At 35.9% G+C, this 27,631-nt stretch overlaps 1 pseudogene; it reads right to left on the bottom strand.

Annotated features, from left to right (window-relative positions):
- Nucleotides 1–1,237: 1,237 nt before the first annotated feature.
- On the bottom strand, nucleotides 1,238–26,448 carry LOC144295190 (T-complex protein 1 subunit gamma pseudogene; annotated as a pseudogene).
- Nucleotides 26,449–27,631: the final 1,183 nt, after the last annotated feature.

Raw genomic sequence — 27,631 nt, 5'->3', positions numbered from 1 at the left:
GGTACTTGGGTCATTCCAAATGTATTCAGGACTCTAAAATCACATTTTTACAATATACCACTTCTAAATTAATTGAAGTGAACAAACAATTGAAGGAAGACCCTCTCCCATTTTCCATTTTCTGGGACTCATTAATGATAATTTTCATAGATTAGGATTCTGGTTTTTTTGTTTCTTGTTTTTTTGTTTTGTTTTGTTTTGTTTTTTTAGAAGAATGCTGATCTTGTCTTTCTCACATTCACTAAGAGTTTTAAAAGAGTGTCAAGATGGATTCTCTTATACTAAAATACATGCCAGGGCAAACAGGAAAATAAAGGATATTTAGTTCATATGAATGCCTCTTTCTCTCTCTCCTCTTTATCTCTCTCTCCCACACACAGAGTGTTTTTCAAAATCAGATGTATTAGCCACAGAAATAACTTCTGGGGACGCTTGGGTGGCTCAACAGTTGAGCATCTGCCTTCAGCTCAGGGTGTGATCCTGGAGACCTGGGATCAAGTTCCCTGCAGGGAGCCAGCTTCTCCCTCTGCCTGTGCTTCTCATGCATTAAAAGAAAAAGAAGAAAGAAAAGAAAGAAAGAAAGAAAGAAAGAAAGAAAGAAAGAAAGAAAGAAAGAAAGGAAGGAAGGAAGGAAGGAAGGAAAGAAAGAAAGAAAGAAAGAAAGAAAGAAAGAAAGAAGAAAGAAAAGAAAAGAAAAAAGAAGAAAAGAAAAGAAAGAAAAGAAAAGAAAAGAAAAGAAAAGAAAAATGAATTTCTGGCATATGCCAGTGCTTAAAAGACTTTGTTAAGTAGAAAAATACTTCTTTGGAAACAAGCAAATCTCAATTTTTACATACTCAACTTCTCTCTAGAGAATCAGTGTTGGTAAGTGGTATACTGAATTATGTATTGCAAGCATATGCCTGTATTTCTCACACCTGCTGATGTGGAGAGATATAGGAACACGAAAAGCAAGAAGTTTCAGGAAGAGACATATATAACATGGCAAACATGACCTAAAAATCATGATGAACATAATTTTTGTAAATGATAAACAATTGTTTTGTAACTGTGATTATAATGCCCATGAAATGCCGCCACCCCCCCCCCCCCCCAGCAGGGTCAGGCTGTGTAGCTAGCTGACCGACTTCACCCAGAGATGAGGCCTCAGCACCAGGGAACTTGGTTCCAGGGAGCCCCCAGGCTTTCAACTCCTGGGCCGGTGGATCCAAGGAGACCCGCAGGCGCTCAGGCAGAATTTTTTTTTTTTTTTTCAAATGACTTAGATTTAATCAATGGAAGCAAACTACATTAAATGGAAAGCTTACAATAGAGAAGAATTATATGTCAGCGCCTTTTGCAAACTGAGCTATGCCAGGAAGAGGCCAGGGCTGCCCCTCAACCTGATCCCTTCCAAACAGAGACGTCCACAGTGTCCCTGGCAGTCTGGCTCAGGGAAGAGGAAGCCTCTGCCGGCTCTGTGCGTTGAGGTCACCTTGCCCTTCACTCACTCCTGGCCAGCGTCAGGAGTCCCGCCTTGCCGGCTCTGGTCGTCACCCTTCTTTTTGTGGCCTGAGACAGTGTCATCAATCCGCAGCAGGAGAACTGCCGTCTCTACTGCTGTCTTGTATGTCTGCAGCTTTACAGCCAGTGGTTCCCAGATGCCCAGTTCTTTCATGTCTACCAAGGTACCTGTCTCACCGTTTACACCCCATGTCTCACAGTTCTCCTGAGTGTGCTTGGCCCGAAGGGAGGTAAGCAGACGAATGGTGCTGGCCCCACAGTTCTGGATTAGGGTGCGAGGGATGACCTCAAAGGCCTGGGCAACAGCCCTGTACGGCCACTGTTCCACACCAGTCATGGCCTTGGATTTTTCTGTCAAGGCATGGGCCACAGCCATTTCAGAGGCCCCACCTCCTGGAACCAGCTGGGGGTCCAAGAGGACATTGTGGCACACCTGCATGGCATCCTGGAGGTTACATTCCACTTCCGAGAGAACCTCTTTGCTGGCTCCCCGGAGAATGGTACATGCCTTGGGGTCTTTGCACTCAGTGATGAATGTAAAGTACTCATCTCCAATTTTCTTGATTTCCAACACGCCTGCTCCTGTCCCAACATCACTACTATGTACTACTATGTACTATCACATTCAGACACAATAGAAAGAAGACTCTCCAGACAATTCGGACAGTTCTGGAATAACATGAGACAGTTCTGGTTAAATTCCTATTTTTCAGAGGGACTATATAACCGATCTTCTCTCCGTATACCAGAATATTACCTCTAATACTAAGGAAGGGCTCATTCAGTATATCCTTATAAATCAAACTTGGAAAAATTCCCAAATTAGGGTTTTATGAAGATAATCAGTGGACATACTAGGAGTATTTTTATGCTCCTCCTCCACCAAATGAAGAAATGGATATAACTCATTATGCATGTATCATAAAACAAAATATAAGATACATGGTAGGTTCTGAAATGAGCCCCCCTTTTCTTCTCTAGGAAGAGCCGATACTTTTAAACTATTGGTGAGTAGAGTCTCTGTGAGAGTACATTCTATCTTTTTCTGGCCATGTTATACACTTCTTCTTTTGTGAAGTAAACTCTGGAATGTCATCTTTTTGTTTCAGGATTCTTAGTATTCTATCTCCACCCATGTGCCTTATCTGTCAGCAGTTACTGCATATGACACAATAGTAAAACTCAATAGATTTTAAAAAGTGAATATTTTTTTCTCATACATTTTAGGGTCAGTTGAAGGTGCTCAGTAAATTCTTGTCATTGGTTTGTTAAGATTTTTTATTCATAAATATGCTCTCAAAAGCCAAACCTACCTCTTCACTTATTAATGGAAATAGCCAGATGGTTCTGCAGCTGTTTGTCTCTTATCCATATATTTGTGTCTATGGCCTTTCTCTTTATCACTGTGTCTGCCACTAGCTAATAAGTACTGTGACAGCATGAATGACATTTCAATACTTTCCCTCTTTCTCTCACCTTACTTCCATCTGGGTTCAAGAGAAGAACTAATATTTATCCTTCCACAATCAGAGTAAATTAATCATTGGTTTACCTGTATATTATCTTCTTAGAACATTGAATTCCTTTGCAACAGGTGTTACGTATTAGTTACCTTGTGTCATCAGTTTCAATGTCCAGGACAGTGTCTCTCAATTTTTTTAAAGATTTTATTTATTTATTCATGAGAGACAGAGAGAGAGAGAGAGAGAGAGGCAGAGACACAGGCAGAGAGAGAAGCAGGCTCCATGCAGGGAACACCTGATGTGGGACTCGATCCCAGGACTCCAGGATCAGGCCCCAGGCCGAAGGCAGGCGCTAAACCGCTGAGCCACCAAGGGATCCCCTCAAATTTTAACATGCATTAATCACCTAGCATGTTAAAATGCAAGATCTGATTCAGTAGGTCAAAGTTTAAGCCTGATTTTCTATCTTTTTGACAAGCATCAAGGTGATACTGATGCTTCTGGTACACAGGCCATAACTTGAGACTCAAGGATCAAACCTCATTTTGTGAAAAAAAAAAATGTGGTTCCCCTCTTTGCTAGACCACCACTCATCCCAGTATTATGTTTTGCATTATATTTTATGCTTTGTTACTTAAATTTAACCAGATTACTTAGATCCTTGATAAAACAATTAAATATTTAATCAGAAAGAGGAAACATGTATTAGAGTGTATGCAGAGGAGGTAGGTATAGGATTGTCTTCTCTATGTTCTCAAATCACAAAGTATAACATTCTCTTAGTCTATTGCCTTTAAAGGAGTCCTTCTAATGGAAAGTACTTATTACTCTGCCAAGTAATTTTTTATAAATGACAAACTAACTTAGTCATTTCTACAAATTCTATAACTCAAGTCAAGGTCTGCTTATCCTTAATGATATATAAAAATTGTTCTCGTTGATCACATAAGGTAACTTTGCATATCTTGTATAATCTGAATAATTAATCCTCTCTCTTAGAGAATTTCTCAGTTCCAGATTCATTGTTTTTTTCATTCAGTAATCAGGATATCTCAGCTTATTTTATGCTTAAATCTAACAGAAAAATGGCTTCTCTAGTTTCTGTTATATTTTTTCTGCAGTTTTCACATCCTTTTGCATATGAAATATTCTCAGGGTAAAGATCAAATCAAGGGCATCTGTAAGACTGAATTTTTTAAGATGATACTTAGGATATTATCTCAGTGAAATCAAAGGGCTTATAAAGATTCTAAGAGCATAGTCTCAGAAGCCTAATCCCCAAATAACTATGAGTAAATCTAGAGAGAGAGGTTTGTCTCACAAAATATTATAGGCTTGGCTTTTGTTTAATTAAGTAGAATATAACCTGATAGAAAACCCACAAATAGTTTGAGTGTTGTATTTGCTCAGAGTAAAAAATACCATGATAGTTCAAATTGCAAGGTTTTTGAACTCTCAATTTTCTATTTGTGAATGAATGAAGTAGGTGAGAAAGCTATGAAGTAGCAATCATGGGACATTTTTTCTGGTAAAGGAGAGTATGTTCAGGAGCTTCTTATTTTGATGTTGTCCCAATAGTTTATTTTTGCTTTTGGTTCACTTGCCTTAAGAGACATATCTAGAAAATAGTTGCTATGGCTGATGCCAAAAAAATTACTGCCTTTCTCCTCTAGGATTTTTATGGTTGCAGGTATTTTTATGGTTTCATCCATTTTGAGTTTATTTTTGTGTGTGGTATAAGAAAATGGGCCAGTTTCTTTTGCATGTTGTTGTACAGTTTTCCCAACACCATTTGTTGAAAAGACTTTTTTCCATTGAATATTCTTTCCTGCTTTGTCAAAGATTAATTGGCCATATAGTAGTGGGTTTATTTCTGGGTTTTCTATTCTGTTCCATTGAGCTGATCATGTTTTTTAGCATGTAACCTGTCGTTTTTTAGCTCAAGGTCTCTGGAAGAGGAACTATACCCACAGGACAGCAATAATGGAGTCTTTTCTACATCTGGACTTAATTTAGAGGGTATTAATTGGATCTTAGATTCCAATCCTAATGTCACCTCATAGGATTGTTGAATATAGTATTTCTATAGTATCTCACATGGAGAAGATGCTTAACATGCAGTAGTATGATTCCAATATTTTGTGTTTATAATGACTCTGTACCATCATTCAAAGCCAATGGTCAGCCAATGTAATTTTAAAGTTTTAAGAGGCTTTATAATTGATTAAAAAAACCTAACACCTAGCATGTTTAGGAGATTGTATGTTAATCTGTGTTCATAACAGTGTCAGTGTGTTTGATTCTGACCTTCATTCATTCTCTCTTCCTTCCTTTCTCTTTCCTTTCTTCCCTCCTCTTTCCCTCTTCCCTCTACCCCCCCCCTTTTCTTTTTTTTCTTTTGTTTTCTTTTTTGTTTGTTTGTTTTCTTTTCCTTCTTTCACTATAAGGCATAAATACTGCTGTTAAGGGCTGAAATAATTAAATTTTATTGTTTATAAAATATTAATTTGCTTGGCCTAGGACAGACAGTTTAATGCTATTTAATTCTACACATTAATAGCTGGGTAGATACAGTGTAATTATGGTTTCCTTGGGACTCAGTGTACCCATTTATTGTGGAAGGTAAAGGTTACTAATGGAAAGCTCAGGGCAGGATTAAAATTGACAGGCCACATTCTTTTAGAGCCGTGTTTCAAAAGGCTGTAAACTTTCTGCTGCTGAAAGCTTATTCAGAGAAAATGAACATTTAACATTATTGGGTTTTTACTCCCTTTTCAGCTAATTAATGTATTATTTTAATGAGGATTAGATGCTGATTAGATATAATGACTGCTAATGATCATATGTACTAATTTTAGACAGATGTTAAGGGATTCATTCTTAAAAATACCTCCTGTAATAAATCTCAGGAGAAGCTGGTTGAGAAAGTCAGATCCTTCCGCATATACCATGATAATGAATTAACCGTGACCTGAAGAGGCAAAATGATTTGGCTCATATACAGGATGGAAATAATAGGTACTTATAGTGCTTTACAATTTGAATGCAAAATATTTTTAGAAGTATTGACAAACTTAAGGAGATGAAGGTTTTCAGAGCAGAAGAAAGAATCCTTGGATTTGTATCATATTTGTTTTAGAGCTAATAGTATCTTTATAGACATTTTTGTCCAACTTCACCCAGTGAAGTTTCTAATTCATCCAAAGTCAAGGCATGTAGAAACTAAATACCAGGTCTCTGTTCTTATTTTACACATGTATAGCCTTGTAGGGCCATTGACTTGGGCAAATTTCTTGGATATTTAATTGGATATAAAATTACATTTTATTCAATTTTATGTATTATTTATGTGAAAGCACAGTTGTAAGCAAGGAGCCATGATCCATGTAAAGAAGTTTCTTTGCCACTTTAGATATTTTAAGGATTAAAGTACAAAATAAAATGGATGGTTTACCATCCAGCAGAGGATCAATATCAATATCTTTGAATTTGAAGTCAGCAACACATATGATTACCTTACAAATCTTGTAGTTAGACTAGTTAAATACAAGGTTCTTGTATTTAGACTAACCTCAAATCTCCATGCTTTAACCCATTAGGTTTAAAACTCATTCATATAGTAGCCTAATGAGGAGTTTGGTGAGTGGCTTTCCTTATGGTGAGTTATAGTCCCAGGTACCTTCTCTGTAATGAGTTTGTTAATCTACCTAGGGATTCAGAGTCTTCCACTGAATTAAATGTTGATTATATATAACATTATCTAGTGAACTGGAGAATCACAAACAGGTTTTAAGGACCATAGTCAGTAATATATGTCACTTCCTCCTACATTTCATTGGCTGGTATTTGGTCACATGGTCCCACTTAACTACAAAGCAGCATAGGAAATGTAAACCCTTTTTTGATTATGAGAAAATAGATGGAGTTTTATGTCTTCTCCATAGTCTCTTTGTCCACTTAAAAAAATTAACAATCTCCCAGATCTCTCATGTTTCTGTAACAACAGACTGTTAAGTTAATAATATATTACTAATTGTATTTTGAATAGTTCCATAGGAAATAGGGATTTTCCTCAGGATAGGAAAGGAAATATATAATTTTTTTGTCATGAATTTTTTTTTGTGTGTAGTAAGAAAAGTGTTTCAAAAGTCATAGGACTTTAGCTCTGATTTCGGATGTATGTCCTCCTAGCTGTGTTATTTAGCCCAATCACATCACTCCAAGAGAAGGTGATAAGGTAAGGCTTATCAAACAGAGTGTTTGATAATTTTTAAACTTCCAATAGACTATTTTTAGAATAGTTTTAGCCTCCCTCCCAAAATTGAGAAAAAACTACAGTAAGTTCTTTTATATACACTGATATCACTCTTTTTCCTGCCCCACAACAAACACAACCTCCCTGATTATCAACATCTCCCACCAGAATGGACATTGTTATAGTAGATCAACTCACACTGACACATCATAATCACCTAAATCCCATAGTTTGACTTTTTTCACTTTGTAATATGCATTTAAATTTCTTGTATATCTTTTCATGGGTTGCTGGCTCATTTCTTTTTAGCACTGAATAATATTCCTTCTACTACCATAGTTAATTTATCCATTCACCCACTGAGGAACATCTTGATTGCTTCCAGGTTTTGACAATTATGAAAAAGGCTGCCGTAAACATGCATGGGCAGGTTTTTGTATAGACATGTTTTCAATTCTTTCAAGTAAATGTCAAGTAGGGTGATTGCTGAATTGCATAGCAAGGTTATATTTTATTTTGTAAGAAACTACCAAATTGTCTTCCAATGTGTTGTATGGTTTTGCATTGCCACCAATAACAACTGATAGTTTTTTTATAACCTTGTTTTATTTTTCTTTACTCTATTGCTCTTTACCAATATTATGTTTTTTTCACAAATTGAAGGTTTGTGGCCACTCTGCATCAAGCAAGCTATTGGCACATTTCTCCCACACCATTTGTTCATTTAGGATCTCCATGTCACACCTTGGTAATCCTTGTAAAATCTCAAAACTTTTCATTATTATATTTGTTATGGAGTTTTGTGGCCAGTGATCTTTGATGTTACTATTGTAATTGTTTGGGGGAGCATGAACCATGCCCAAATAGGACAGTGAACTTAATTGATAAATGTATGTATTCAGGCCGCTCTGCCAATTGGCCATTATCCCTTATTTCTCCCCTCTGTTCAAGGCTCCCTATTCCCTGAAACATAATAATGTTGAAATTAGACCAATTAATAACCCTACAATGGCATCTAAATGTTTCAGTGAAAGAAAGAGTCATATATATGTCTCGCTTTATTTTTCTTCCAAGTTTTTATTTAAATTCTAGTTAGTTAACATGCAGAGTAATATTAGTTTCAGATGTAGGCTTTGGTGATTCATCACTTATATACAACACCCAGTGCTCATCTCAAGTGCTCTTTTTAATTTCCATCACCCATTGAACTCATCCCCCGGACTACCTCCCCTTGAGCAAACCTGTTTGTTCTCTATAGTTAAAAGTCTTTTTAATGGTTTGCCTCTCTCTTTTTCCTCATGTCCATATGCTATATTTCTTAAATTCCACATAAGTGAAATTATATGGTATTTGCCTTTCTCTTCTTTCTTTCTTTTTTTTAAATTTATTTACTTATTCATGAGAGATACAGAGAGAAGGGCAGAGACACAGACAGGAGGGAGAAGCAGGTTCCCTGTGGGGGAGGAGCAGAGGGAGAGAGAATCTTGAGCAGACTACAAGCTGGGCAATGAGCCTGATGCAGAGCTTAATCCCATGACTCTGAGATCATGACCTGACTTGAAACTAAGAGTTGAATGCTTAACCAAGTGTTCCACCCAGGTGCCCCCCTCTTTTTAAAGATTTATTTATTTACTTGAGAGAGATACAGAAGAATCTGTTCTTTTTTATGGCTGAATAATATTCCTCTGTGTGTGTGTGTGTGTGTGTGTGTACGTACACATCCATTCATCAGTCAATGAACCATTGGGCTCTTTCCATAATTTGGCTATTATTGATAATGCTGCTATAAACATTGAGGTGCATGTGCCCCTTTGAATCAGTACTTTTGTATCTTTTGGGTAAATACCTAGTAGTGCAATTGCTGAATCATAGAGTATTTCTATTTTTAACTTTTTGAGGAACCCCTATACTATTTTCCAGGGTCGCTGCACCAGTTTGTATTCCCACCAACAGTATAAGAGGGCTCCCCTTTCTCTGCATCCTTGCCAACACCTGTTGTTTCCTGTGTTGCTAATTTTAGCCATTCTGACAAGTGTGAGGTAATATCTCATTATAGTTTTGATTTGTATTTCCCTGATTATGGGTGATGTTTTAATGAATATCTTTTCTTGTGTCTGTTAGGCATCCATATGTCTTCTTTGGAAAAAAAAAAATCTGTTCATATCTTCTGCCCATTCCTAACTGGATTATTCGGTTTTTGGGTGTATTGAGTTTGGTAAGTTCTTTACAGATTTTGGATACTCACACTTTAACAGGTGTGTCATTTGCAAATATCTTCTCTCATTCTGAAGGTTGCATTTTGGTTTTGTCGATTGTTTCCTTTGCTGTGCAGAAGCTTTTTGTCTTGATGAAGTCCCAGTAGCTTACTTTTCCTTTTATTTTCCTTACCTTAGGAGACATATCTAGTAAGAAATTGCTATGGCCAATGTCAAAGAGGTTACTGCTTGTACTCTTTTAGAGGGTTTTGGTAGATTCCTGTCCCACATTTAGGTCATTCATCCATTTTGAATTTATTTTTGTATTTGGTGTAATAGAGTGGTCCAATTTATTTCTTTTGCATGCTGCTGTCCAGTTTCCCCAACACCATTTGTTGAAGAGACTGTTGGATATTCTTTCCTGCTTTGTCAAAGATCAATTGACCTTAGAGTTGTGGATCTATTTCTGGGTTTTCTATCCTGTTCCATTGATCTATGTGCCAGTTTTTGTGCCAGCATCATACTGTCTTGATGACTACAACTTTGTGATATAGATTGAAGTCTGGAGTTGTGATCCCTCCAGCTTTGCTTTTCTTTTTCAAGATTGCTCTGGCTATTGGTGGTCTTTTGTGGTTACATTTCTCACTTTAAATCAAAAAGTAAAAATGATTAAGTAAGGAATGCATGTCAAAAGACAAAAGAGACTAAAAGCAAGGCATCTTGTACCAAACAAGTAGATTGTGGTTTTCAAAGGAAAGGTTCTTGGACAACATTAAAAGCACTACTCCAGTGAATACATTAATGATGAGAAAATGAAACAGCCTTATTCCTGATACAGAAAATGTTTGAGTGGTTTGGATAGCAGATCAAACTAGCCGCAATATTTCCTTAAACCTAAATTTAATCCAGACCAAGGCCCCAACTTTCTTAAATTCCATGAAGGCTGAGAAAGGCAAAGAAACTGCAGAAGAAAAGTTTGAAACCAGTGTAGATTCGTTCATGAGGTTTAAGGAGAAAAAACATCTCTGTAACATCAAAGTGCAAGGTGAAGCAGTAAGTATTGACATAGAAGCTTCAGAAAGTTATTCAGAAGATCTAGCTAGCTTAAGTAATGAAGGTTGCTACACCCAACAAAATATTTTCAATGTTGATGAAACAGTCTTATTTTGGAAGAAGATGCCATCTAGGACTTTCATAGCTAGAGAAGAGAAGTCAGTGACTGGCTTCACAGCTTCAAAGCATAGGCTGACTCTCTTGTTAAGGGCTAATGCCCCTGATGGTTTTAAGTTGAAGCCAGTGGATTTTTACCATTTCAGAAATCCTAGGGCATTTAAGAATTATGCTAAATCTACTCTACCTGTGCTCTATAAGTGGAACAACAAAACTTGGTTGATAGCACATCCACTTACAATGTGGTTTACTATATACTTTAAGCCCACAGTTGAAACCTACTAATCAGAAAAAAATATTTCAAAATATTACTGTTCATTGACAATACACCTCATCACCCAAGAGCTCTGTTTGAGATACACAATGAGATAGATGTTTTCATGGGTGCTAACACAACACCCATTCTGCTGCCTGTGGATCAGGAAATAATTTTGACTTTCAAATTTTATCACTTGGGAATTACATTTTGAAGGCTATAGCTGCCATAGATAGTCATTCTTCTGGTAGGTCTAGGCAAAGTCAATAGAAAACCTTCTACAAAGGGTTCACCACTCTAGACACCAGTAAGGACGTTTGTGATTCATGGGAAAAGCTCAAAATATCAACATGAATGTGAATTTGTAATAAATAGATTCAATCCTCATGTATAACTTTGGGGGTTCAAGACTTCAGTAGAGGAAAAAACTACAGATATGGTAGAAATAGCAAGAGAACTACAATTAAAAGTGGGCCCTGAAGATGTGACTGAATTTCTGTAATCTCATTATAAAACTTAAAGAGATGAGGAGTTTCATCTTATGGATGAGCAAAAGAATTTGTTTCTTGAGATGGAAACTGCTCCTGTTGAATGTACTATGAATTTTGTTGAAATGATGCAAATGATTTATATTATCTAAACTTAGTTGATAAAACAACGGCAGGGTTTGAGAGGAATGACTGCAATTTTGAAAGAAGTTCTACCATGGATGAAATGCTATCAAATAGCATAGCATGCTACAGAGAACTCATTCTTGAAAGGAAGTGTCAATAAATGCAGCAAACTTTACTTTAGTTTCCTTCTTAAAAAGAAGTTACCACAGCCACCCTAACCTTCATCAACCATGATCCTTATCAGTGAGCAGCCATCAGCATTGAGTCAAGACCCCTCACCATCAAAAAGATTATGATTCACTGAGAGCTGCTGATGGTTAACTTTTTTGGCAATAAATTTTTTATTAATTAAGATTTATACAACCTTTAGTTATAATGCTACTTCACACTTAATAGACTACAGTATAGTGTAAATGTAACTTTTATATGTACTGAGAAACCAAAAAAAATCGTTTGACTAGCATTGTTATATTTACTTTATTGTGGTAGTCTGGAACCAAACCCACAATGTTTTGGGGGTATGTCCCTATTTTATTTTAAGCGGTGATAATTTTCTGATGCCATCTGGCACCCCTTCTTGTTCACATTAGTCTCCATTGTGTCCCTGCCTTAGACCCCTTACACTTGAGTTCACTGAAGCCTGGGATGGTCTTTTCTCTAGAAAAGAGATCCTTACATATGCAGTTCCTTCTCAAAGTTTGAACTTTAGCTCAAACACACCTTTTTTCAAGAGGTTTTTTCCTGAGATATTACCCCTCCTATCCCGTTTACTCCCTATGATGATACTCTATGTATCTTCTTTAAAGCACTTTTCAATGCATACTAATTAGTCCACTAGAATGTAAGTTCTATAATAGGGACTCTGTCTTGCTCCATGATACATATGTGGACACTGAATAAAGTTCTATTAAATGAATTCATTGAAAGACTAGAACACACAGAGACAAAACTATGTATTAGTAAACATATTTGTTGGATCTTGGGCAAATTTTGTTTCCTCTCTGGGCATTCTGAATTTCTAGGGAATATTTCAGAGTGCCTTCTAAATATAAGGTGGTCTTTCTGTTTTTGGTGGGTTCTCATGGACCACCTTGAGAAGGTAAGGCCTTTCATTTTATGGTTCATTTAAGAATTATGGGCATAACTGAAGAGTTTTGTAATGAACCTTTTACTATTTGTGTGATTTAGATTTTATGTAGGCTTCACCTGAGCAGTATACAAACCAAGAACTTAAAGGGAGACAAGTGCAACAGGTGGTATTTTATCCATATTATCTACCATTTTGATTTAGATCAATGGAGATTCACAATTATTTTTTGGAGTGTATGGCTCCAGGTATTGAATTCTTCCTGTTTATCATATAATTTTCAAATTAGAATACAGCTTTTCTCTATGTAAAGTAGTTTAAAGCAGTTTATCATTTAGAAAAAAATCTGTGAAAGGTTTTTTTTTTAATGGCATACTTTTTGTAAAGAAAGGCATGATACAGGCTTTACAAAGGGCAAAGATGTATATAAAATAATTTGAAAACAAGTATGTATCAGAGAAAAAATAGAGGTCACTTAAAGATTTTAAAATTTGGAAGATAGAGCATTAGAATGAATGCCCAATGTAATATAATCGAAAAGTATTACATCCTTAGTGTAAACTGAATAGTGTAAGTTTCTAGTTTTCTGTTCTCTTTTTTAAAGATTTATTTATTTATTTATTTATTTATTTATTTAATTTGAGAGAGAGATAGCATGAAGAAGGAGAGGGAGAGGCAGACTGCCCCCTAACCACTGAGCCCAGTGTGGAGCTGATTCCCAGACCTCAGGGATCATGACTGGACCAAAGGCAATCAGGTAACCTGCTGAGCTACCCATGTGCCCCTAGTTTTCTGTCTTGAATCTTATGTATGCCTGGCTTAAAATAAAGAAATTACTTTTATTTTTAGAGAGTTGATAACTTACATTTACCAAACACCTTTACTCAAATCATCTCATACAGTTACTCAGATAGGTTTACCAGTGAACTGTTATTCGACCTATTCGATACAGAGAATGAAAAATGTTGAACTATTTGTCCAAGTTGACATAGCTATTAAATAACAAACCTACTACTAAGCACAAGTCCAACTGACTTACATTGGTTCTTCCATTCTATGGTTCTTCCATTCTATTACTAGCTATACATTTCTTGTATTATCATCTTCTGACAGATGAGGTGAGCTTATATCATTTATTTTGTACTTGCATTGCTTGGGGCTCAGAGATTAAGTAAACACTTTAAGATCACATTTAACCATAAGAGATTCAGTCTTGTTTAAAATCCATGTATTTTAGTTCCAAATTTCAGAATATTTTAGTGTAAATTTACTCCAGGTCAGACTCAAAAGAGATAAGGATGATTAATTCATGAGTCTGTGAAGACCAGAACCAAAGGTTTTTATTTTAGTTAATAAAATTTCTGCGGTATTTTTTCATGTTATTCTAAAATAGTTTCAAGGGATCCCTGGGTGGCGCAGCGGTTTGGCGCCTGCCTTTGGCCCAGGGCGCGATCCTGGAGACCCGGGATCGAATCCCATATCAGGCTCCCGGTGCATGGAGCCTGCTTCTCCCTCTGCCTGTGTCTCTGCCTCTCTCTCTCTCTGTGAATATCATAAGTAAATAAATAAAAAAAATAAAAAATAAAAAATAAAATAAAATAAAATAGTTTCAAGTATTTCTCTACAAAAATTACACATTAAGAAAAATATTGTGTATATTAAGAAAAAATAATTTCTGGACCCTTCATCTCCACAATTTCTTTTTCAGTAGTTCTGAATTGAGGCCCATTAGTCTGTATATTTAATAAGCAGATGCTTTTGATATAAAGGTCTGCACAGGAAACTTTAGAAAGCACTATTATTTTAGTGTTCATTATAACATGGATTTTATTCCATGATTCCTAGTCATTTGAATGTCTTATTCCATAAAGTCAACTCATATTCAGAGTCCAACAGTGAAATTGGACAGTGGACAGTGAAATCGATAAAATACTTCCCTTACATTTATAGATAATATTACAGTGAGTAGGAAATCTTCTTCTTTACTACACTGTTGAATAATTATTTTAGGCAACATCCAAAGGGGAAGAATTCCTAAAGCAAAAAGCTTTGCATTCTGTTTACTTTGAATCATTTTAAGTCAGTTTTTCAGTTTCTGTTTTCTCATATAGCTTATATCAAACTCCTTTCAGATTTATCCCACTGGCTGGTCAGCAGCAGCATCTCCATATAATTGGCCTCCTTACATTCTCCAATTTTACTTTGACACAGACAGTTATCTGTAATAGGGGTGTTGGACCTTGAAATGTTTACTTAATCAAAAAAAAAAAAACTAAAAAAAGAAATAGACAAAGAGTACAGAATGGCAGTGTCTTTTGTTTCTCCTTGACTTAATAAACTGTAGACTTTTTTTGGTTTGTTTGTTTTGCTTTGGGTAGTTTAATTCTGGAATTAAAATCAATTAAAATAAATGAGCAAGTTACAATAGATTTCAAATTGAACATTGTTCACAACACCCACAAGGCTATAATTAGGATATCAAGTAAGAATTCTACTACTTGTTCCTTCATGTGTTCATCTAATGGATATTTATTTAACACTCAAAATGTTGGGTACTAGACTAGACAAATAAGACAGAATGGTTTCTTCTTTCATAACATTTTTAATCTAATGAAGAATATTGGTACTAAAGTAGTAGTTATAAAGTGTGAAAAGGATACTATTACAAGCATGGCATGCATCTCGTTAGTCCTGAGCAAAGTCTTACATGAAGTAAAGGGTGAGCTGATGCCTGAAGAACAGGGAGAAAATTGTCTAGGCAGAGTGTGAGGGTGCAGTTGGTCCAAAGAACAACTTCCACAAAATTTAAGAGAAGAAATGGTCTGCTCTGTCTGGAAGAATGAAAGTCATCAGAGAGGGAGAAAAACTATAAGAAACTCTTAACTACAGGAAACAAACTGAGGGTTGTCAATGGGGAGGTGGGTGGGAGGATGGGGTAACTGGGTGATGGGCATTAAGGAGGGCATTTGATGTGATGAGCACTGGGTGTTATATGCAACTGATGAATTATTGAACTCTACATCTGAAACTAATCATCTACCATATGCTGGCTAATTACATTTAAATTTTTTTTTTAAATGGAAGCATTTCTATTTGGTTGAGGTTACTTGAGTGAATAGTAAGAGAGAATGCTGGATGAAATGGTAGGTCTGATCAAGAAAGGCCATGGTGAAGGGTTGGGATTTCATTTGAAGGACAAGAGGCAAAGATTTTTTTTTTCTTTTAAGAGACACATACAGAGAGAGACAGAGAGAGAGAGAGAAAGAGGCAGAGACACAGGCAGAGGGAGAAGCAGGCTCCATGCAGGGAGCCCGATGTGGGACTCGATCCTGGGTCTCCAGGATCACGCCCTGGACCAAAGGCAGGCACTAAACCGCTGCGCCACCAGGGCTGCCCGAGGCAAAGATATTTTAAGCAAGATGTCAACATATGCAGATTCACATTTGGGAGCAATAATTTTCATTGTTTTATGGAGACAGGATCTGTGAAGAATGATAGTAAAGTAGAAGATGATTTACCAGGCTGTAGCAGTCACCAGGTGCACCAAGTGAGGACTGGCAGCCTGACCTTGGATGTTACTAAAGAGAGAAATGAGAGGAGTTGAGACTCACTGGTGAGTGGAATCTAACAATCTGGAATTGGAGTTTGAGCAAATGTTGGGGATGAGGAAGATGGAGATGCAAATTAAATGCTAGATTTCCAGTTCTTTAAAGGTAGGTATTAATTTGTGCTTTTCTTTTTCTATTTTGGAAAGACTAGTGAAGTTAAGCCACTCTTTCTATGCTTCTACCTTTTACTTCTGAAGGCAAGCAAAGTTTTTTTTTTTTTTTTTTTTTTTAAAGATTTTATTTATTTATTCATGATAGTCACAGAGAGAGAGAGAGAGGCAGAGACACAGGCAGAGGGAGAAGCAGGCTCCATGCACCGGGAGCCCGATGTGGGATTCGATCCCGGGTCTCCAGGATCGCGCCCTGGGCCAAAGGCAGGCGCCAAACCGCTGCGCCACCCAGGGATCCCGGCAAGCAAAGTTTTTAATTCTGTAAGTCATTTCTCAATATCATCTTTTGAAAAAGTAGAAGTGTCAAGGACGGAGCTCTGAAACTTTTCAACTTTTCGCTGTTGGACTCTGAATATGAATTTAAATAAAAAATTAAAAATAAATACAAAATCCTTGGGTACATGAGATACAGTGATTTACCAATGAAGAGTATATAGTAACTATATAGAGAAGAACTACTCATGCTTGTTTGTTGTCCAGTCAATTCATTTGAAGATTTCTATAGTGTCCAGGCACCATCTTTTCCTGTCTAGGTCTACAAATGATCTCTTTCTGTTCTTTATTATCAAATATGCTATCCCTGGCTAATTTTATAGCTCCTACAATAAGAAAAATGTAGCAATCCTGTCATTACTCACAATGCCATGGCTCTTTTACTTAAAATAACATAGACCTACTTGGCTATTCCATTCCTTAATTTCACATATTTAATGCTGGTTGCATCACATCAACCAACACATTCATTATTTGCAGTAATGTAAATAATGATGCCTATGAATACTGACATCCAATTACTCTCTCAAAAGTTACTACTGAGCTTTATTGATAATGACCACAAGGGCAAGTCTTAACCAGAGTATGCAGTACATGTGACAAATAATTAGTTTTCTGATCATGGTATACATATAATTTTTTTAAATTTTAATTTTTTTATTTAAATTCAATTTAGTTAACATATAGTGCATTATCGGTTTCAGGGATAGAATTTAGTGATTCATCAGTTGCATATAACACCCAGTGCTCATTACATCTGGTGCAGTCCTTGAAGCCATCACCCAATTGCCTCATCCCCCCATTCACCTCCCCTCCGGCAACCCTCATTTTTTTCCCTATGGTTAATAATGTCATATGGTTTGCCTCCCTTTCTGTTTTTATCTTTTTTTATTTTTCTTTCCCTTTCCCAATGTTCATCAGTTTTATTTCTTAAATTCCACATGAGTGAAATCATATGGTATTTGTTTTTCTCTGACTTATTTTTCTTAGCATAATACTCTCTAGTTCCATCCACATCATTGAAAGTGGCAGTTTCATTCTTTTTGATGGCTAAGTAATATTCCATTGTATATATATGTGTGTGTGTGTGTATATATATATATGCATATCTTCTTTATCAATTCCTCTATTGATGAACATCTGCACTCTTTCCATATTTTGGCTATTGTAGACATTGCTGCTATAAATATTGGGATGCATGTGCCATTTGTTTTTCTCCACACCTTTGCCAACATCTGTTGTTTCCTGAGTTGTTAATTGTAGCCATGTGAGGTGTTATCTCATTGTGGTTTTGATTTGTATTTTCCTGATGCCAAGTGATGTTGAGCATTTTTTCGTGTGCCTGTTAGCCATGTGTATGTCTTCTTGAAGAAATGTCCATTTATGTCTTCCGCCCATGTTTTTTACTGGATTTTTATTTGGGGGGGGATGAGATTAAGTTATTTATAGATTTTGGATACTAGCTCTTTATCTGATATGTCATTTGGGAATATCTTCTCTCATTCTGTAGGTTGCCTTTTAGTTTCATTGATTGTTTCCTTTGCTGTACAAAGTTTTTTATTGTGATGAAGTCCTAATAGTTCATTTTTGCTTTTGTTTCCCTTAGCTCTAGAGATGTGTCTAGCAAGAAGTTGCTGTGGCCAAGGTCAAAGAAATTGCTGCCTGTGTTCTCCTCTAGGATTTTATGGATTCCTGTCTCACATTTAGGTCTTTCATCCATTTTCAATTTATTTATTTTTTTGTATGGTGTGATAAAGTGCTTCATTTTCATTGTTCTGCATGTGGCTGCCCAGTTTAAAGATAGGAAAAAACCTTGCAATTGTGTCTCCTTTTGAACTCTGCCTTTACTGGATTCCTATATGGAATATGGTCTTTCTTTTTTAATACTGACCACATTCCTGCCTACCACACACTGACACCTGTGGGAAAGATAGGCAAGACTCCTATGAGAGATTAGGAAAAGTGGTCCTAATGAAACATTTGACAAAACATAAGAGCAATCTGAGAGAATACTCCTCACAGGGCAAATGAGAAGCAATAGAGAAGATTGATTGGAAGCGCCAATTGGCTTTGCAGAGAAGATAGGTGGAGCCACTTCCAGAGTACTGATAGATGTGTGTTCTGGAGCCTGCAAAGGATGTAAAGTGACCATTCTGGCCAAGGAATGCACAGAGTAAAGGAGTCCTAGCCACCATTTCTTCATTGGTTGCTCTAGACCAGAGGCAACACTGCAGTCAGAATAGACTGATGATAGAGAATCTATGACAACACAGGGGACTCAATAAAGGTCAAGGGCCAAGGGTAGGCCATTGGATAGGGCATATTTAATAAGTAGCTGATTCTAAAGTAGGATGTCTTTATACCACACTTTGGAAGTATTCTTCTTTCAGTGTTTATTGTATTATAATGTATTGATTTCCTTTTTGTAATTTTCATTCACCTGAATTTCTCACTAAATCAGTCAATTCATATTAAAAACCCTGCACAAGCATGGTAGACAACAAATTTGATAAAATATTTCCCCTTACATTTATAGAAAATGTGAAAATGTATAGAAAATATTTTTCCTTACATTTATAGAAAACATTACAATGGTTTTATGTTCTGGTGTTGAATTTCCTTTGGTTACATCTCAAGAAAAGGGATTGCTGAATCAAAAGACTTGGGCATTATGTTGACTTTATAAATTTTGACTCCTCAGAGCTGGTGACCATTGCTCAAAGATGGGCATTAAAGGTCAGAGTATCCCAAAGAGAGAAATCTGAGACCATATCTATCCTAGGCTCAGAGTGTTCTATTATTAGCCCTGCCCAATACCAAAATAGGATCTAGAAAATTTCAAGAAAGGCCCTCCATGGTATAGGGTTCACTGAGGCACAAGAAAGGCAGTATTGTCCTAGATACAAAAATTATTACCAGCTCTCAAAATAACTCACTTTGGGAAATTAGGTCAATTATCTTACCTCTCTTAACTACAGGTTTCTTAAATATATAGGTAAGGAAGGAAAAAAATCTCTCTCACACAGTTTTTGAGGTTAAAATGAAATAAAGTATATGAAGGCATGCTTTGCCTAGAATACTTTATTTTTCAAAAATCTTATATTTTTTTCTTCCTAAAGAGTCAAATTTATATATAATTTTTGAGACTTTTTCTATTTTTTTTTAATAGAAGAGAAATGACCTCAAGCAAAATATTGAACGTGAATTTTTATGCATCTGGCTTCTTCAATTTTATCTTCTTTTCCCATTGGTTCACTGTGCTTTTTGTTCTCTCTCCATTCTTTTCAGAACATGTTCCTTGGGAGGATTATAAGTTATTCACATACTTGTATAAATATGTGTTTTTGTTTTTCATCTATTAGTAATTTATTCACTATATTAAATAAGTGTTTATTGAGTACTTCTTTCTCAGGTATTATTGTATACACTGGATATAAAGTGACAACTGGGCTGGCTTCATATGTGTGTGAACTGTGCCAGAACTCAGGGTCCTGCTCTTAGAAGTCTGCCATGCTTGGTTCAATGCTCTGTTGTTCTCATCTTGAAATCCTTAATAACATTTGAATAATGGACCCATGGTTCTTTTTAAATTCTTTTTTCTTAATTAAAGTATAGTCAACATACATTATATTAGTTTCAGATGTATAGTGTAGTGATTTGACAATTACATACATTATGTAGTGCTCACCATAGTATAGTTAACATCTGCTACCATACAACAGTATTACAATCTTTTATCTATATTTCCTATACTATACTTTTCATCGCCATGACATATTTATTTTATAACTGGAAGTTTGTACCTGTTAATCCTCTTCACCTATTTTGCAGCCCCCCGCAACTCTCCTCCCCTCTGGAAACTACTGGTTTGTTCTTTGTATAATCTGTTTGTTTCATTTTTAAATTCCACATATAAGTGAAATCATAAGGTATTTGTCTTTTTTCATCTGAATTATATTAGTAAGCACAATAGCTTCTATAGCCATCCATGCTGTTGTAAATGGGAAGATTTCATTTTTATGGCTGAGTTGTATTCCATTTATCAGTGGATACTTGTGTTACTACCATATCTTGGCTATTGAAAATAAAGATGCAGTTAACATGAGGGTGCCTATATCTTTTCAAATTCGTGTTCTTGTTTTCTGTGGGTGAATGTCCAATAGTGGGAATTACTGGATCATTTGGTATTTCTATTTTTAATTTTTGGAAGAGCCTCTATACTGTTTTCCATAGGGGTTATACCAATTTACATTCTTACCAAGTTCTCTTTTCTTTACATATTCACCAGCACTGTTAATTTCTTGTCTCTCTGGTACTAGCCATTCTGACTGGTGTCAGGTGATATTTTATTGTGGTTTGTATTTGCATTTCCCTGATGTTTAGTGAAATTGAGCATCTTTTCTTGTGTCTGTTGGCCATATGTTTGTCTTCTTTGGAAAAATGTCTATTCAGGCCTTCCCATTTTTTAATTGGATTATTTGGTTTTTTTGGTGTTGAGTTGTAAGAGTTCTTTACATATTTTGGATATTAACCCCTAATCAGGTATATCATTTGCAAATATATTCTTCCATTCAATAAGTTGCTTTTTTGACTGTTGATGGTTTCCTTCACTTGCAAAAACTTTATTTTGGTGTAGTCTCAATAGTTTACTTTTGCTTTTATTTCCCTTGCCTGAGGGAGTCCTAGCTGTAGCAATCAGACAAGAAAAAGAAATATGAGGCATCCAAATGGGTAGGGAAGAAGTGAAACTTTCACTATTTGCAGGTGACATGATACTATATGTTGAAAACCCTAAAGACTCCACCTGAAAACTGTTGAACTAATAAATGAATTCAGTAATGTTTCAGGATACAAAATTCATATACATAAATGTGTTGCATTTCTATAAATTAATAACAAGGTAGCAGAAAGAGAAATTAAGAAAACAATACCATTTGTGAATTTAACAAAAAGAGTAACTTACATAAAAATAAACTTAATGAAGAGGGTGAAAGACTTGTACTCTGAAAACCACAAAACAGTTATGAAAGATATTGAGGATGACACAAACAAGTGAAAAGATATAACATGCTTATTGGAAGAATTTATATTGCTAAACTATCCATAGTACCCAAAGTAATCTAAAGATTAAATACAATTTTTATCAAAATATCAAAAAATTTTTTCACAGAACTAGAGCAAATAATCCTATAAGTTATATTGAACCACAAAAGCCCTGAATAGCTAAAGTAATCTTAAGGAAAAAAAATAAAGCTGAAGGTATCACAATCCCAGATCCATCTACAAGCTATTCAACAAAGCTATAGTAACCAAAACAGTACGGTAGTGACAAAACCAGACACGTAGGTCAATGGAATAGAATAGAGAGGCCAGAAATAATGCCTCACTTACACAGTCAATCTTTAACAAAGGAGGCAAGAATACATGATGGAGAAAAGACAGTCTCTTCAACAATTGATGTTGGGAAAACTGGACAGCTACATGCAAAAAAGATGAAAGTAGAATGCCTTCTTACATCATACACAAAAATTAAACATGGACTAAGGATCCAAATGTGAGACCTGAAACCATAAAACTCCAAAAAGAGAACATGGGCAATGATCTCTTGGACCCAGATTTTCATTTTGCCCTGGGAATCACAAATTATGTAGCTTATCCTGAGTAGTGAGCCTAAAAATTGTTCTTTCTGCCCTCAATAAGCTTACAAGATACACATACATTTAAAATAATAAGCCACTAAGAAGTAAATACTATATAAAGTTCTGAAAAAGAAAGAGTATTATTTGAAATAGAATAAGAAAAAACTGTAATTAAGAGTGGGGCAATGAAGGGTGCCTGGGTGGCTCAATCGATTAAGCATTCAACATTTGGGTTCAGTTCAGGTCATGATCTCATGGGTTATGAGACTGAGCTTTGTGTTGGACTCTGCGCTCAGTGGGGAGTCTGCTTGAAGATTCTCTCCCTCTGCTCCTCTCCCCACTCATGCTCTCTCAATCTCTAAAAAAAAAAAAAAAAAAAAAATCTTTAAAAAAAAAAGAAGAGTGGAGACATTAGCAAGGCCTCTCCCAGGATGTGGGCTAACACCTAGAGGATCAGCTCAGTTATGAGATTAAAAAAACAAAAACAAAAAAAACAGAAAACATGATTTAAAGCCCTGGGGTTGCACTTGATGGGATGAGCACTGGGTGTTATGCTATATGTTAGCAAATTGAACTCCAATTAAAAAAAAAGAAGAAAGAAAGAAGAAAAAAAGAAAGAAAGAGAAGAAAGAAAAGAAAGAAAGAAAGAAAGAAAGAAAGAAAGAAAGAAAGAAAGAAAGAAGAAAGAAAGGTAAAGAAAGAAAGAAATGTAAAGAAAGAAAAATAAAGCCCTGGAGTAGATAGAAATTGGACACCTAGAAGGAAGTGAGGAGTGAGTCTGACCGAATTTGGAGAAAATGTCAGGGCCACATCACCTATAGCTATGTAGTCCAAAGCACAGATTTCATGTTTTATGCCATGCAGAGTTGAAAAACTAGACAAAGTGTGTGTGTGTGTGTACATGTGTTGATAAATGTAGTGACTCTCTAATGCTATTCTAAGTATAGATAGACATTGCTGGATCAGGAAGACTAGGAAAAATATGTTCTCTGTAAAAGAGAACTCAGAAAAGTAAAGGAGGTATTTGGGAAGGCAACATAAAATTTCTGCCTTTAAATGATGTATTTGAACAAAAATTTAGGGTTTTTTTACCCTTAAAATCATATCTGTTTCAATTTCTTTTGAGAATCTTACACACAGTTCTTGCTCTTGGCTATATGTACTATATCCCCTGAGAGAGAGATGTTGTAGAATGCAGAAAGGAATAAGATAGTTGTCATCATAAATTTTATGTCAACTTGACTCATCTAACACATGGCTACGTAGCTGGTAAAACATTTCTGGTTTTGTCTTTGAGGGTGTTTCTGGAAGAGGCTGAGCATTTGACTCAATAGACAGTCAAGAGATCTGCCTTCAACACTGTGGACAGGCACCATCCAATCTCAATCTGTTGATGGTCTAACTAGAACAACAAGGCAAACGAAGGGCAAATTCCCCCTCTGTTGTTGACCTGGGCCATTCATCTTTTCCTTCCCTTGGATACTAGAGCTTTTAGGCTTTCAGACTAGTGGCCTCCTGGTTCTTAGGACTTTGGCCTCAGACTGGGAGTTACACACACCATTGTCTACTTGTTTCTCAGGCTTTCGGACACTACCAACTTTCCTGGTTCTCCAATTATATAATATATATATATATATATATATATATATATATATATATACAAATATAATTTCCTATAAGTTCTATTTCTCTAGAGAGCACTAATAACATAGTATGGATGATAGCACATTATCAGGAGAATGTTGAAAAATACACTTTCTACTCAGAAATTGAGTAGATGTAAAAGTGAGATATTTATATAAGAACAGCCTCAACTCATGATTAGTTACAGCAAAAATTATCTATTTCAATTAATATCCCATACTTTGGCATAGTGTATAAACATATAATTTATTAGCTGTTAATTAACCTATCTCCACATAAATACTGTTTGTAGTATTATTCACTTTCAAGTGAGTATAAAAAATATTCTTGGGCTCTTTGACTTTAGTAATTGTACCACTGCCCCTTTCCCAAATACTCTTGTTCCATCTCCCTAATAACCATTTCTTATCTCTCATCACTCAGCTCAGCAAGCCTTCCTTGGCAGCCCTCAGTCCTTCTGAACCTAAGGAGAGTGTTACTCCTGTTTGCTTTTACAGAATTGTGGGCTTCCCTTTCCTATAGTCTTATCTTTCTGCTTTGAGATGCTATTTTTATTCGTCTGCCTCCCTGTCAAGAGTATGATTTCCCAAGAGTTAAGAGAACTGTGATCTCTGGATCCACTAGCTTGCATAGGGCCCAGGGTAGTGCTTAACCAACTATTACAGAAAACTGAAAGAATGAATGAATGAGCTAGTTCCACACACGTGTGTCATGAAGATTTTATTAGGTAATACATATAAAAGTATCCAGAACAGCAGTTCATTGAATGTACTCAAACAGGAGTTGACATGGAATGTAGACTTTTTCTGAAGCACTTTATGGCTTTGATTCTGTGTAAGGAGACTCACTGTGAGTCAAAAAACAGTAAATACATGCACCAGTCCATGACACCAGCGTCTGGCAGGAAGGCTGTTCTGAAAGGGACATGATTTGTAGAACTTAATCCTTTGCAAATATTTAATTCATTGATTTTAGCCCTGTTCTGGGACTCTTAGAAACATATCCATCAGGAGATTGTACTGGAGAATATTTTATAGGGATTTCTCAGATTTGTTACTGTTTCACTGATTCTTTTGGTGTAAAAAAAAAATTAAGCAACAAAGCATGTTTCTGATTGGATTCAAAGCAACATTTCTAGTAGTATTTTATTATTTGTATTATAAATAGAGGGCAAAGGAGCATATTTTAGATTATTCAAATTAGGGCCAGGAAAGCATGTGCTCTTTTAGTCACATTGCTAATTTATTCTCTGATCAAAGTATAAAATACTTCACAGTTCTGGCTCTATAAAGTATTGTTATATATATTAGGAATTTTTTTCTTTTTTCTTTCTTCCTGTCTTTCTTTCTTCTCTCCTTTCCTCCCCTCTTTTCCTTCCTTCTCTCTTCTTTTTTGTTTTCTTTCTTTCTTTCCTTTCTTTCTTTCTTTCCTTTCTTTCTTTCTTTCTTTCTTTTCTTTCTTTCTTTCTTTCTTTCTTTCTTTCTTTCTTCTTTCTTTCTTTCTTTCTTTCTTTCTTTTTTCTTTCTTTCTTTCTTTCTTTTTCTTTCTTTCTTTCTTTCTTTCTTTCTTTCTTTCTTTCTTTCTTTTCTTTCTTTCTTTCTTTCTTTCTTTTTTTCTTCTCTCCTTCTTTCCTTACCTCGCTCTCTTCTTTCCATCTTTTTTCTTTCTCTCTTTTTCTTTCTTTCTTCCTTCCTTCCTGTCTGTCTCTGTGTCTTTCTCTCCTTCTCTTTGTATACCAGTAAGGAAACTGAGAATTGGAAGTATTCAAGTGTTTGTTTTAGTGCACTAGGCTTTCATATCAGCAATGAGAACATACTTCATTTAGAGGAAAGTAATTTTTACTGCTTTCTGGATATTTTTAAGAAATATATTTTCAATAAATTTACATACCAAATTTCTATCCCATAGTAGTTTTCTATCCCACACTCAAAAAAAAAATCATGACAACCTTTCATAACTATTAATGGCCTAGTAGTAACATTTATTAACTGATTTCCTGTTGAAAAGAATCAATGAATAAATACCACATCAGAATTGAATTGATAAATTTCAGAAAGTTGCATTCCTTTGCAGTCCTTTTTTTTTTTTTGGTAGGGTGACTGACCACTTATTTTGTCCCATTTAACATGAAGACAGTATGGTGTAAAACAGATCAAGTCAACATGGAGAGAAAGATCATCACTTGTTAGAACACCAAACAACTGAATGCCAGAGCAGAAGGTAAGGCCAGAAAATTGTCAAATGATGATAGTACAATTCTGTGCCATGCCTCCTTGCCTGGCAGTACGTGAGGCCAAAGAGCTTCCATAGACTTCCAATTCTATATAGAATCCATAATAAGTGTCCTTTGGCAAGGCCAAATCCTAAATAGTCAGTGTTTCACACTTTACCTCTTCCTATGTGGGAAAGGATATAGGAAATAATTTTTCTACCTCCAAATTTCTCAGACTTTCCTCACCTTTTCCTCTTGGGTTGCTGGCTGCAATTGTAACTCCATTCTACATGTGCAAGCATTGTCATTATCTGCACATGTTTCATTGCCTCTGTGGATCCTCTAGCTGCCACCACCATTATTGAAAATGTGGGCTTCTGAAAGAGTACTGCTTGGTATCCTTCAGGATAGTAGTCAAGGCATCTCTCGTTTTTTTAAAGATTTATTTATTTATTTATTAAAGAGAGGCAGAGAGAAGCAGGCTGCCTGAGGGGAGCCCAATGAGGGACTCAATTCCAGGACTCTGAGACCATGACCTGTGCTGAAAGCAGATGCTTACCCACTTAGCTACCCAGGCACCTCAAGGAATCCCTTTCAAAATCCAACTCTGTCTCCTATTTTATACCACTTTTCTTTCTATCATCCTTGATTTAATCAAACTCAAGGGGAAGCCTCTCTCTATCTTGTGTTGCTGTGATCTTCTCTGTCAATTCCAATAGGAAATCACTACAAAATTTAGTATAGTTTCTTGGGCAGCCCTATTACCTGACCGACCAGGGAAAGTAAAAGCTAGTAAAACAGACATGGAAACCCACCCTCTATCTCAGAACACTCTATGGTGAGATTAATATCTTCACCAGGAAAACTCTATTTATTTCAGGGTTGAAATAGTTTCTTCCTGGACAAGAAAAGAAACCAGGAGAACTGCATACAGACCTAATGCAGCCTACCCTCCTGTTCCAGGAAGTGTGCTCAGGAGCTGTCTTCCAAACACTGGTTTATTGTTTTGTACTTGAGTTCATTCTGTCTTGGTCTAAATCATTAAGAATAATGAAATGATTGGGTAATCTGCCTAACTAGTCATTTTGTGCGTGTGTGCCAATATACTTTCTTTGATTGGTCCCCTTAGGCTTCATGCATCCCAGATCACACAGGAGTGTGGTGCTTCAACATGTGTCATACCAGGGCTTCTTGCATATAGCACTGCTCAGCCTCAATGTCTCCAGAAGCCAACTGAATGGGAGGTGGGATCCAACATATTAGGTGATAAATGATTAGTAGAAAATGGCAATATTAGTAGAAAATGGAAATATCTCTTGTTTCAGAGTTCAGAGATGAGTATTGGGCCCTCAGAAAAACAATCCCAGCTTATGCATTGAGTTAATAATTTACATTTTAAAAATTTCAGTGCTTTTTTTTTTCCCCTCATTTTTTAGTAAGGTATAATTTGTGTACAGAAACAATTATCTTCTTTATTATAAAATTCTCCGAGTTTCAAAAACAATATCTGATTGTGTAATCACCATTACAATCAAGATATGG

This window comes from Canis aureus, chromosome 23 (assembly GCF_053574225.1).
Source record: "Canis aureus isolate CA01 chromosome 23, VMU_Caureus_v.1.0, whole genome shotgun sequence".
Classification (NCBI taxonomy): Eukaryota; Metazoa; Chordata; class Mammalia; order Carnivora; family Canidae; genus Canis; species Canis aureus.
The sequence above is the reverse complement of the archived record's forward strand: the minus strand, read 5'-3'. Positions and strand labels throughout refer to the sequence as shown.